At 35.9% G+C, this 12,698-nt stretch overlaps 2 pseudogenes; one reads left to right on the top strand and one right to left on the bottom strand.

Annotated features, from left to right (window-relative positions):
* The first annotated feature begins 4,812 nt into the window (after positions 1–4,812).
* Positions 4,813–6,864, top strand: LOC120125873 (annotated as a pseudogene).
* Positions 6,865–8,960: 2,096 nt separating this feature from the next.
* On the bottom strand, positions 8,961–12,219 carry LOC120125830 (annotated as a pseudogene).
* Positions 12,220–12,698: the final 479 nt, after the last annotated feature.

Genomic DNA, 12,698 nt, shown 5'->3' with positions numbered 1-12,698 from the left:
TACCAAACTTTTTTTTTTTGCAGTATAAAACCTTCAAAGGTAAGTAAATGGATCATATTTTAAATTTTGGCTCAAACATATAAATTTCACTATTAAGATAATCTAAAATCGGTATGGTACTGATTATGGGCTTTATGAGGGTGTTCATCCTTTCACATGCATAATTGACTCATGAATTCTTCCAAGTGAATCTCTGATAAGATATAGATTATTTTTTTTTCTTTTAAAAAGTTTTCCAAAATATATTTGAATTTGATTTTAGGTATCCAACCCTACCTAACTCAAAAGGTCAATTGTGACTCTAAAAAATATAAGTCTTTCACTTAAGTCGAGATTCAATCCGAGCTTAAGGATCTTTCCAACACTACCCTATAGAGTATCCTTGCAAAATGTCAATATTTGCCTTTATTAATCTAGTACCGATACCATAACACATAAATGCACTATTTCATACGGGAAACACCTCAAAACTCACTCTAAACACTCTAACTTAACCCAAAATTAATTTTTAAATCCTAATAGCGATATTTAAGATTGCCTGGCACCATGAAAACACATGTTTGATAATCAAAATATCATTTAAGTCATAAATCATGAAAAAAAACACCCAACATACTTAAATGTTCAAATCAACAATAAAGCGTCACATTTTAAGAAATCATAACATCAAGAAGGATTAAAAACACAAAGTATTGATGCTAGAATCCAAAAATGGAGCTCATTTACTCAACTACACTTGCTTCTTCTCTTCTTACACTATAATGTTATATATCTACTTTTCCTAGTCAAACAAGAAATGCGGAGAATCCTTAATACAAAGATGTTTCTAAAAAGGATTTGAGACAGATTAGGGCCTCTGAAAAACATGGATAAACCTACGACAGTAAATGAAATGAGACAGATCGTGAGCTACTCGAGCTCGACCGATCAAGGCTTAATAAATACTTGATTTAAATGAACTCGACTCAAGTTCCAACTTGACTCGAGTTTTTAACAAGCCAAAACGAGCTACTTAATACTCGATTCGAAAAGCTCACAAGCAACTCAGAGAAAATAATATATTAAAATTTTATTAAAAAAAAAATTATTTGTAACATTAATATTTATGTATTGATTTTTTTTAAATATAGTATAAGGCTTCATGTACTTATGATTCATGTTCGAGTTCAGGTTTTGAGCTTCAATCTTGTTAAGTTTAAGATTTTTTTATTTCAAGTTTCTTCGAGCTTCAATTCATGGTTTCGAGTTCGAGTCAAGTTTGAAAATTTTAGGCTCGTAAGCTTTTGAATCGAGCCAAACTTCATTTTAAAGTTTTCGAGTCGAGTTGAATTCAACAATACCCGAACTCGACTCGGTTCGTTTACAACTCTAGATGAACCTCATAATACTCACCTTGAATTATGGAACTTATTATGGAAAAAGATGAAACGACCATGAACTTTTCAACAAAACCCCAACTAAATCTCCAAAAATAGTTTAATACTTAATAACATGAACTTTTCAACAAAACCCCAACTAAATCTCCAAAAATAGTTTAATACTTAATAATGATATAATTACACTTTTTATCCTTCTTATTTTATCCCCTAAGTAACCCAAATTGTTCAGTTGGGCCTACATCCAGCCCAACAATTACAATCGCCAACACCACTCGATCCATATGCCTCTCGGGTCAGTTCTCCTGATTTGACTCAAAAATTTGGGGAGTTGCACAATTTATGATTGAGATTTAATTTACATTATGTTAGAATTTGATTGAAGTTCCATTGCCATTTCCAAAAACTAGTTTTTCTTTTTTATTAATTTATTTTAGTATTATACATATTATAAAAATTAAATTTAACAAATTATAAATAGTAATTTAACAAAATTTGTAGAATCATATTTGTTTTACGCTATTTTTAATTAATCAATATTTCTTTATATACATACTAAAATATAAATATTACACAATTATATAATATATATATATATATATATAATATTAAAATTTATCAAATCTTTAATATTTATAAATATTAAAAATTTATAAAATATTACATTTTATTTTTTGTTATATTTAAAATATTCATTATAAATTTTAATTTTTTAATTTTTTAAAACTAATAATACGATGCAGATTTATATATTTATGTTATATATTTTGTTAGATATTGCCGATTACAAATGCTCAATGTTTAGATAAAAAATAAAATAAAAAATTTCAATTCCTATGATTCGAGCCTAATAGTGACTCATTGGTTTATCGCTTCAACTATCAAATACATTATTTTATAATTAAAGATTAATTTAATTTAGATTAAAATTGGATTAAAGTTCTATCGCTTTTGTTACAGTTTTATAAATTTATAAACAATATTATAAACAAAACTAAAGTGTATAACATAATAATATTATAAACAAAACTAAAGTCTATAACATAATAATATTAAAAAAATACAGATTTGATTATAATATTGATTTGGATTTTTATGAGAATATTAATGATAAAATTATTATTATTATAGTTTACTTTCAAAGGAAATGGAAGTACTTTAGGTTAAATTTGTTGAGTTTGAGATTTTTTTTTCTGGTGAAATAAACATCGATTTCACATTTAGGAAGTTAAAAAAGAGTGAACTAATTATTTTGGAGTCCAAAGGTCATCAACGACGACGATCGACAATGAGTGAAGATTGACGATAAGAGACTTTGATCGAATTTAATGATTAAATTGATATTTTATCTAGAGTTTAGGGATTAAATTAAAAATTAACCTATTTACCTAACATGTCATGTCATTAAACTAACAAGAGTTAAATGTTTAGTGATCAAATGTAACGATCAGTAAAGCAAGTTATTAAAATTTTAACAAATTGATAACTTAAGTAATTGAAATATAATTTTTTTCCTAAAATCAGTTATCAAAATGAATAAAATAAAAATAAAAGTGATTATTTTAATAGTTCATCATTATTATTTTTTCATATAAATTTTTTAATATTTATTGAGGTGATATCTTTTCAACCCAGCGTAATTCTGTTGCGCAACAGTCTAATTTAAGATTAAGAAATAATAGAAAATGAACACAACATAAAATGTTATAAAAAAATATAATAAATTCATTGGGAGCACTTAAAATGTTAACTTTTCTTAACATTTTCGGTTGAATTAAAAATATTACGAATAATATAATATTTTCAGTTGTCAGCAAAAAAATATTAAAAAAATTTACATTTTAAATTACTCTAAAAAAATTATATTTTTATAATATTTTCAATTACGCAAAATGTCTTTACTCGGATCTTAAATTAAACGGTTGTCCTTTAGTCAATATCCTCCAAATAAAACTTAAGAGTTAAGTCTCAGTGTGCATTGCGTGTCAACTACGTTGGATCCTTGGCGGTTGATACAATCAATACCCCAACTCACCGCTATAAGTAAAGCAAGTGATGTTTCCCATTTCCCTACACGATTCCACTTCCTTCCTTTGTCTGAGCAACTCGAGGTACAATCCATTTCCTTTATCTTGGTTTTGGGGTTTTCCAGGTCTTTTTCCTTTCTCTGACAGCTTTTTCAATATAAAAAAGGTTCCATCTCTATTGATTGCTTGTTGGTTTGATCAGTTTTTTAATGTTATTTTAGAGCAAATAGGATCTGGGTATTTCTGGTTTTATGAAACGATCTAGAGGTAATAGCTTAGATTTCAGGGGGATGATCAATTCCAGATATTGTTTTTGGGTCATTTCAGGGATCGCATGTTTCGTTCCTTTTTAAAACCATCATCATAAATTGGCCTGTAGGAAGTTCTTAATTTCTTTGTTCTTTCAGTATTCAAATTATATCACTGAGAAATAAGGAAAATAGGGTGTTTCTTGGGAGGCAAAAGTGTCTACAATGGAACTCTTGTCTGTCAAAGGTAATTTAATGGTTGGGGTTGCATTAGTTAAGCTTGTTATTGGAAGAAGTTTTTTGGTCTACCATGTTAATCTTAGATTTTCTTACAGGTTGAATAGATAATAAACAGACTTCGAAACGTGTGTGTGTGTTTGTTTTCAACTATCTTCTTGCTGATGTATATAGATTGAATTAGATCAGGACTGATTAGTATCATGCGGGTGAATATCTGTGTCTGCTGTTTCAATTCTTGTTGATGTATATAGATTGAATAAGATCTGGACTGATTAGTATCATGCGTGTGTGTGTGTTTTCAACTACCATGTTAATCTTATTTTAGATCGTTTCGATTTTCTTACAGGTTGAGTAGATAATAAACAGAGACTTCAAAACATGTGTGTGTGTGTTTTCAACTACCTTCTTGCTGATGTATATAGATTGAATTAGATCTGGACTGATTAGTATCATGCGGGTGAATATCTGTGTCTGCTGTTTCGATTCTTGTTGATGTATATAGATTGAATAAGATATGGACTGATTATATCATGCGGGTGAATATCTATGTCTGCTGTTTCGATTCTTTTTGATGTGTATAGATTGAATAAGATCTGGACTGATAAGTATCATGCGGGTGAATATCTATGTCTTCTGTTTTGATTCTTGATGATGTATTTGGAGGGTCATTGGAGAGTCATATCTCCATATTTGTGTGTTCGGATATGCGTCATACACAAGTGTCGAGCATTGTGCTTTAAGAGAACTTAAAAGTTAAAGAGTAAACTTAGATGGAAACATGCTTAGTTAAGGATTTTAAATTGCGGTTAGTTGGCGAGGCTGTGGGAGGTTGTAGTTAACGACAGCAATGGAGGGAGGGAGGTTGAGTGTATTCTGACATTGCCTTTACCATCTCAAGGTCTGTGTTAGAATTTCTATCATGTGTAATGGCGGCAGTTGTTATATACCAACAAAATGTGTTGTGTTTTTTTAATGAATCATTCCTATATGGTCGGTACATATTTACATTTGGTTGTATTTTGTCCTTGCTTATTTATATGATGCATTTCTTTCAGGGAATTTGCAAAAAAACTCAGGAAGGTTTTACGTTCGAGTTTGAGTTCGTGGCGAAGGGTTCACAATCTCAAGATACATCTAAATCGATTGACGGTGGAGAAGAAAAGGTGAAGAAGGACGGTCTGCATTTCAAAGTCAAGGCTTAGGATATGGAGGCAAACCGTGAGCAGGAAGACAAGATTGAGGTCGAACTTGAACTGAAGAGCAAATCAGCAGAGAAGGAAAAGTCAAAGCATAAGGCGGAAAAGGGGGAGAAACATAAAGACAAGGATAAGGATAAATCGAAGAAGGAGAAGGAAAAGAAGACAGAAGATGATCTAGGGGAAAAACGCAAGGATAGTGAAGTTGGAGAAACGAAGAAAAAGGAAAAGGAGAAGATGCACAAGGATGAAGAAGATGATGAGAAAAAAGATAAGGAAACGGAGACGAGGAAAGAAGGAAAACCCAAAGGTAAAGAGGCGGTAGAAGAAGATGAAGAGAAAGAAGAGAAGAAAAAGGACGAGGATGAGAAGGAGAAGAAAAAGAAGCACAAGGAAAAAGAGGTCGAGGGAGAAGAAAATGAAGTGAAAGATGAGAAAAAAGACAAAGGTGGGAAGGAGAAGAAAAAGGAAAAGAAGCACAAGGAAAAAGAGGTTGAGGTAGAAGAAGATGAAGAGAAAGATGAGAAGAAAAAGAAGAAAGACAAGGAGGAGAAAGAGAAGAAGAAAGAAAAGCACAAGGATAAGGAGCACAAGGTAGAAGAAGATGAAGAAGAGACGGGAGAGAAGAAGAAAAAGACGAAAGATAAGGAGGATAAGGAGAAAAAGAAGATGAAAGATGAAGAGAAAGAGGGAGAAGAGAAAGAGATGGAGAAGAAGAAAGGCAAGGATGAAAAGGAAAAGAAGATGAAAGATGAAGAGGAAGAGGGAGAAGAGAAAGAGATGGAGAAGAAGAAGAAAGGCAAGGATGAAAAGGAAAAGAAGAAAGAAAAGAAGAAAAAGAAAGATGAGGTAGAAGAAGATGAAGATACAGAAATAAAAGAGACAAAGAAAGATAAGAAGAAGGATAAAGAGGAGAAGAAAGACAAAGAGGAGAAGAAAGATGAGAAGAAAGACAAAGAGGAGAAGAAAGAGAAGAAGAAGAAAAGCAAAGAGGTGAAGGAAGGAAGGAAAGACAAAAAGATCAAGGATGGAGAGGAAGAAGGTGAAGAGAAAGAAGAGACAAAGAAGAAAGAGAAAAAGAAAGATAAGAAGGGGAAGAAGCACAAGGATGAAGTGGACGAGGAAGAAGTAGATGAAGAGTTGGAAGATAAGAAGGAGAAAGGAGAGAAGAAGGATAATAAGAATGACAAAGATGATAAAGATAAAAAGCACAAGAATGAAGAAAAAGAAGAGAAGAAAAAGAAAAAGGATGAAGCTGGAGAAAATGTTGTGAAGCATGAGATTGGCATAGCTTCCAGGGAGATAGCCATAGAAGATACCGGAAAAGGAGAGGAAGATAAGCAAAAGAGTAAAGCGAAAGAAGACGGTGAGAAGAAAAGAAAGTTTGAGAGGAAGGACAAAAGCAAAGATCTTAGTAAGCTGAAACAGAAGTTGGAGAAAATTAATAGCAAAATAGATGCCCTAGTTGAGAAAAAGGCAGACATCCTGAGGCAGATTAAAGAAGCTGAGAACAAGACCAGTGAAGTTGCTATGTAATTACAAACAATGGACCGTGGTAAGCACTATATTGTGTATTACATGTTTAGTTTTTCTTTGTAATAATATGCATAAAATGTTGTCATAGATCATAGGTTGCCCCCAAAGTTCATATATCCATCACTCTGATCTGAAAATGACAGAAATTTACTGTATGGACTTTGTGGAACTTTAGAATTACAAGAATACAAAAATAAAGAACAGTTCCAGTTATAGCATTTATTGGAACTGTTGATATGAAGACAATCGTGTTGATGTATCCTTGGAAGAAAATTTCATGAGATCTATATTTTCAATATTTAGTTGCTTTTGAGTTTTAAAGTTGGCAAGTTTTGTACTTTTATTTATAATATTGAAGCTTGTCTTTCAAAACTGAACTGGAATGTATCAATGTGGCCACTTGGTAAATTTCCAAAAAACTGAAGATTCATATAACCATACACTTGTAGATACGAGGGTTATTGCAGTTTGCAAAACAGCACTGGTGGACTCGTAAAATTTTGTTACCGTATATCCTGTAGAAGTTAGTATATTTTGTTTGGTCTAGTGGTCAGGGAAAAACCCTAGTGGGAAGAGGGGGTCATACTGTGAATCTCAATGAAAGCTTGCCGGTAAATCCTTAACCACTGAACAATACATCAACAAGGCCTTGACCCTCACTTCCCAGCAGCCATGCGGCAACAAGAGGGTCTATGGACAGGACGACAGGATACGAAGACGACAGTACATTTCATGGTTCCACTAACATTTGTGATTGTGCTTGGCCCTTTAGGAATGGCCAGATTGGAACTGTCTCCTTATGTCTCTGCATATGGATGCTCCCCTACTACAACAATGGCTTACGAGAAATTGTTGGACTGGACAAACTCAGAATCAGGGTTTTCATTGTGTACAACTTTAGTACTTGGATCAATTGTGTTTTCTTATGGCAGTGAGGATTGTAGTCCCTGTTCATGAAAGAGGTACTGCAAAGGTTAATTGAAACAAGACAATATGTATAGTATTTTAATCATCTGTTGTGAGGTTGTTTCCACCGAGTCTGCCACTAAATTGTCCATCCACCACATTCGTAACCCAGATCATCAGCATGGCTGCAAGCCATGGGAATGAAATTATTCTTCACCTGGTAGGTTAGTCCATCAATGAACTCTGTGTAGTTGTATGGAACCATCACCATGCCAAGGTCAAACCGAGATGCTAAAGCCCTGAAACAAAGTCAAACATCAAACAACATAAAATAATGCTTCCAGTTCTTCAGTGTGGTAAACTAGAGGCGAAGATAATGAGATCGGTATTAATTGAGGCCAATTTTTATATTTATAATTTGGATTCTATTTTTTCAACTGTCAACCTTTTTTTCATCCTGTATTATTTGATTCAATTTTTAATTAAATTTAACAATAGTTTTCTGTTTTTCAAATTTTATTCTTTAATTTACCAAATATATTATTAATATAATACTTCATTAACTGTCCAAAATAATAGAATATGCTTTTTGTTTTATAGAGGTTTATTTTTTAAATTTTGTTCAGAATCCCAAAATTATTCGACACGACTATACACATTTCATAAAAAAATTATATTGTTAATACATGCGCTCTAAAAATAATATTTATAGATCTATTGAATCAAAGGTTAAGGCAGAGCCGTCTCTGGGCAGGAGCACCCTGAGCAATTGCTTAGGGCCCGCTCCTTCAATATTTACAGTTAGGGCCCTATTCTTTTAATCTTTACAATTAGAGCCTTATTCTTTTAATCATTACGGTTATGGTCCCATTCCTTAGTTACTAATAATGTATCTGACAAAGTTTTAAGTAATTTTTATAGTTTATTAATAAAATATTAAATTATTTATTCAAAGTAATGAAATATACGTTCATTATATAGGGATTTATTTTTAAATTTTAGGTTAGGACTTTGAAAATGTCCGAGATTGCTCTGGGTTAAGGCATGATAATCAACATGTCCAAACTGTTTATACCAAGGTATAATCTTATCGACATGAAGTACATAACTTGTCCTTTCGATTATCTTTTAAGAATTCTAGAGTTAAAACTAATTGTAAAAATTTTAAAATTTTTTTAGTTATTCGAGTTTTACTTTATAATTTGACTTGAATTTTTTTCAAGTCGAAACGAATTTATGAAATTACAAGTCGAATCGAATGAATATATATATATATATAGTTTTTGACGTGAGAATGTTGTGTAATATTAGTTTTTTTTTTAGTTTTTCAACCATATGTCTGAAATGCATAAGCAAAATAGTGTGAATTTATCATATAATGCTAATTTATTAGTTAATCCATAACACCATATGTATAACTTGCAGCTGAAACTAACAAAAACGTCCAAGGGAAGAGAACTCCAATACCATCAAACCCTACATGATTTTGTCGGACAAAGACGGAAGCCTTCGGAAGAAGTTAAGCACGGGCGACGGCATTTGGTCGCGGAACAGAGGATGCCGAAAATAGTAGAATCCTAATGCCATTGCTACCATCTTTGGTGGCACCAGGTACAGCACGAATGCCACCATCAAACATAACCCCACAAAGATGGCCGTCGCATGCGGATCTTGCCATGTCACTAATGCTTGTACACGTTCGCCTTGCATGGCGAAATCACCCAATATACTTTGCACTCGAGCTCCGATTGCACGTAGCTTATCGTACCTTGTGCGTATAATGTCCGGTGCTCGAGTACTCGGCATTGTGTCGAACTCTTCATCAAGTTCATCGCGATCGACATTGTCTGCCAATGAGATCTTAGGACAGAAGTGGGGTAGTGTGTCTTTTGATCTAAACCTATAGTTCCAAATTCCAATCACAAACACATAAAATGCAAATGTGGGAATGATCAAATCAGGGAACCACACCAACATCACTAGCAATGCATGCACAAGTATTGTAGCCATCGGATTCTTCCATCCACGTGTATTCTCTACCCACCGTACGATATCGAACAAGCATGATAATACATTGACTATCCTTGACCAATTCGCATGTACTTTTCGCATGCTGAACGCGTGGGAGTCTGCGTCGAGCATGTAACGTACCACCTCACTCCTCAGTGGCGGTTCGGAACGTGACAAGTGTGCGGCCAAGATCTTCACGGCCGTGCTCCTCAGCATCTCTTGTTGGGCCATTCCTAAAGGCTTGATATGGTGCATCAACGGCAGCAAAGGTTGGGAGTACACGTGTAGGAAATCAAGTGTCGGAGCTGCACGAACAAACCTTACAGCCACCTCCAGCTCACCCATTTTTTGTACCCCGTTATTACCAAACATCACCAACAGATACGTATTTTTATACACTTTACCCGTTTCCAATGTAGATACGCGTATCCGCACTTTCCCCATACGAAAATCAGGACGCGTGGCTTCTTTTCCGCCGTCGATGTCCAATGTTCCCCAGCTATTGAACACGCCAATTGTCAACACCGTACATGGATCGTACACCTTCCACGTGTACTGCTCATTCCATTTTGGATCCAAAGTATCAGACACCGTACGGGTTCGGATCCACTTCGACCCGTATTTTGCCACGGTGTGTGCATCCGTGGATCCTTTGCCATCTATAGTTTTCATCGGCAACAAATTTTTACAACCGATAATCCCAAGCTCAAGTGTCCCGACCGGCGGCTTCCACAGTTGTCTTGCCGTCGGCCGGTAGTTGCTGCAAACGTGTGCTGCCTCATCCATCACGTGATATCCGCCGTCGAAACATAGGCTAAGATGAACTCTGCCTTTGTAGCCTTTCTTATCACTTTTTGGGTCCTCGAGATTGAACCATCGAGATATCACTTTCCGATCGTCGACACGACGTTCGATGGCGGTCAACGGTATTCCGATGAACTCCCAACGTCACCGATCCTTTTTGTTGACGTTACTCGAGGTAGAATAGTAAATGCTCGCTAAATGGCTCGGCGGCGACGAACATGAGATATTCGTTCCATGATGGATTGCCGTTACGAGAAACTGAAACTTTGGTTTTCTGCACTTGGAATCCCAATTGTGCTTTCATCTGAAACGATCCTTCTTTCAACGCCGTTAATGGCGAAATGTCTTGCGCTTCAAGGATGGAAGCTCGAAGGTACCAAAGCTTGGGAGAGAGATAAATTTTGGCGCGAGAATTTACAAGGTTGCCGGCGGTGTCCGATTTCCACGAATCAGGAAATGCCTCGTCGGCTTGGGTTCCGATCCACGCGGCAAGCATTAGATCACCTCTATGAGCCCCACCTCCTTCCAACCGATACCATTGAGGCGCCAATGGACTGTCCGGTGGGTCTCGTAAAGCAATCTCCGTCGCGTCGAAGCAAACTCCGCCTAGGAAATTGGCGCCACCCTCATCGCTCCAAATGGAAACTTCTAGAAACGAGGAAGTTTCCGATGTGTCGCGGGCGAAGGCAAATGTCTGGTCCCACTCGAAATACTTAGCTTTTCGAGCTGGTTTTGATGTGACGTGACTACCGGCGATGGCTATTTTAACGACGGGGTTTCCAATGGTGGGTGAGGCACCTGCTTTCACTACTTTGACGAAAACGTAGTGCATTTTGTCAACGAGATCAAACGAAGTCCGTTCCATTCGGGCGTGATCGGGTGAGTCCACGGAGGAAGAAGCGTAACTGGCCGGGGTTGCTGGTCGTGTGAGCGGCGGCGGAGCAGAGGTGGTTCGGGCAACTTTGATTTCCGGAATGGAACCCGATGTAGTTGATGCCATGATATCTGATTGCGGCGGTGGGGACCAATTTTCCGATGTAGGGTCAAGCACAATGTCATCATCATGATCATCTGCTTCTGGCTCCACTTGATCAGCCCCTTCTGCCGGCTTTTCACCATCAGCTTCAGCAGCCTTCTCGACCTCACCATCAGCCGGCGGCTCACTCGGAGCCCCCGCCGTCGCTTCCACTGGACTTGCAGCATTATTGTCATCATCAGGCTTCTCCTCAGCCGACGCAGGGGCTGCTGCTGCTGCAGCATTATCCGCCGGTGGCTCCATCTTCACCTCCTCCGCTTTCTTCTGCTCCACAGGCGGCGGAGGCAACAACACTTCATCAACATAATAAATCTTCTAACCTATCTCACCTCGAATCCAACTAAGCATATATTTCCTCTCCAAAGGGTAATAAATCAAAGCTTCTTCACCCTTCTTAACAAACTGCCCCGAACTCAACTTCAATCTCCCCAGAGAATTATTCCTACTGGTCGGCCCAAGATTCTTATCATGGTAAAAATCAAGCTCAAGCATGTCACTGAAAACATCAGAGGGTTTCTCGATGTTGAACTGAAGAACCTCATTCCACGTAGGGTTTATATCCCTCGTCACCGTCTTCGTCCTCTTCCTCTGCCCATAGTAATCTACCACAACGTAAGGACTCGACATCCCGTGACCATCTTTGGGCACAAGTTTACGTGCATCAACCACTTCTACCACGAGTTTCTGAGTTGTTGTCATCATGACTGAAACAAACAAAAAAACAAGGTTCCTTCTCTGTTTGATTTTGCTGTATATTACATTACATTATACAAATTGGAGTGAAAAAAATAAGGGTTTTCTGGGTTTATAGAGAGGTGTTATATAGTATATCGTGTGAAAGAAAGTGAAGAAAAGTCATTTAAAGTGCAATGGTGCATTAACTTAACCTAGAAGGAGAAAAACAGCTTTTCTTTTTAAATTACTTTGACAGTGAAGATTCTTAAAGCTTTTGCTTTTGACCGTCCTTTAGGTTTTAGCTGTTTATTTATACAAAGCGATTACATGATGAGCTTAGGGTTCAGCTTTCTTTTAGTTGTTTAAACCCAGAAATAGACCAAATCAAATTTTATATAAAATAATAAACGTATGTTATACGTGTCGAAGACACGTAGTTGTACATGCATGAGTCAAGCGGATCTCAATACACGTGTATTAATTTTATGTGCAATCACTTAATAAATTTATATTCAAAAGATTATTTAAACACTTGAAAAACTTATATCTAAATAATGTTAAGGGTAAAGCATATAAATGGTCACTAAACTTTTTATATGTACATTTAGGTCCCTCAACTTTTAAAACTTGCAATACAATCACTA

This window comes from Hibiscus syriacus, unplaced genomic scaffold (assembly GCF_006381635.1).
Source record: "Hibiscus syriacus cultivar Baekdansim isolate YM2019G1 unplaced genomic scaffold, ASM638163v2 tig00110445_pilon, whole genome shotgun sequence".
NCBI classification, from domain to species: Eukaryota; Viridiplantae; Streptophyta; class Magnoliopsida; order Malvales; family Malvaceae; genus Hibiscus; species Hibiscus syriacus.
This window is presented reverse-complemented; position numbering and strand designations above follow the sequence as displayed.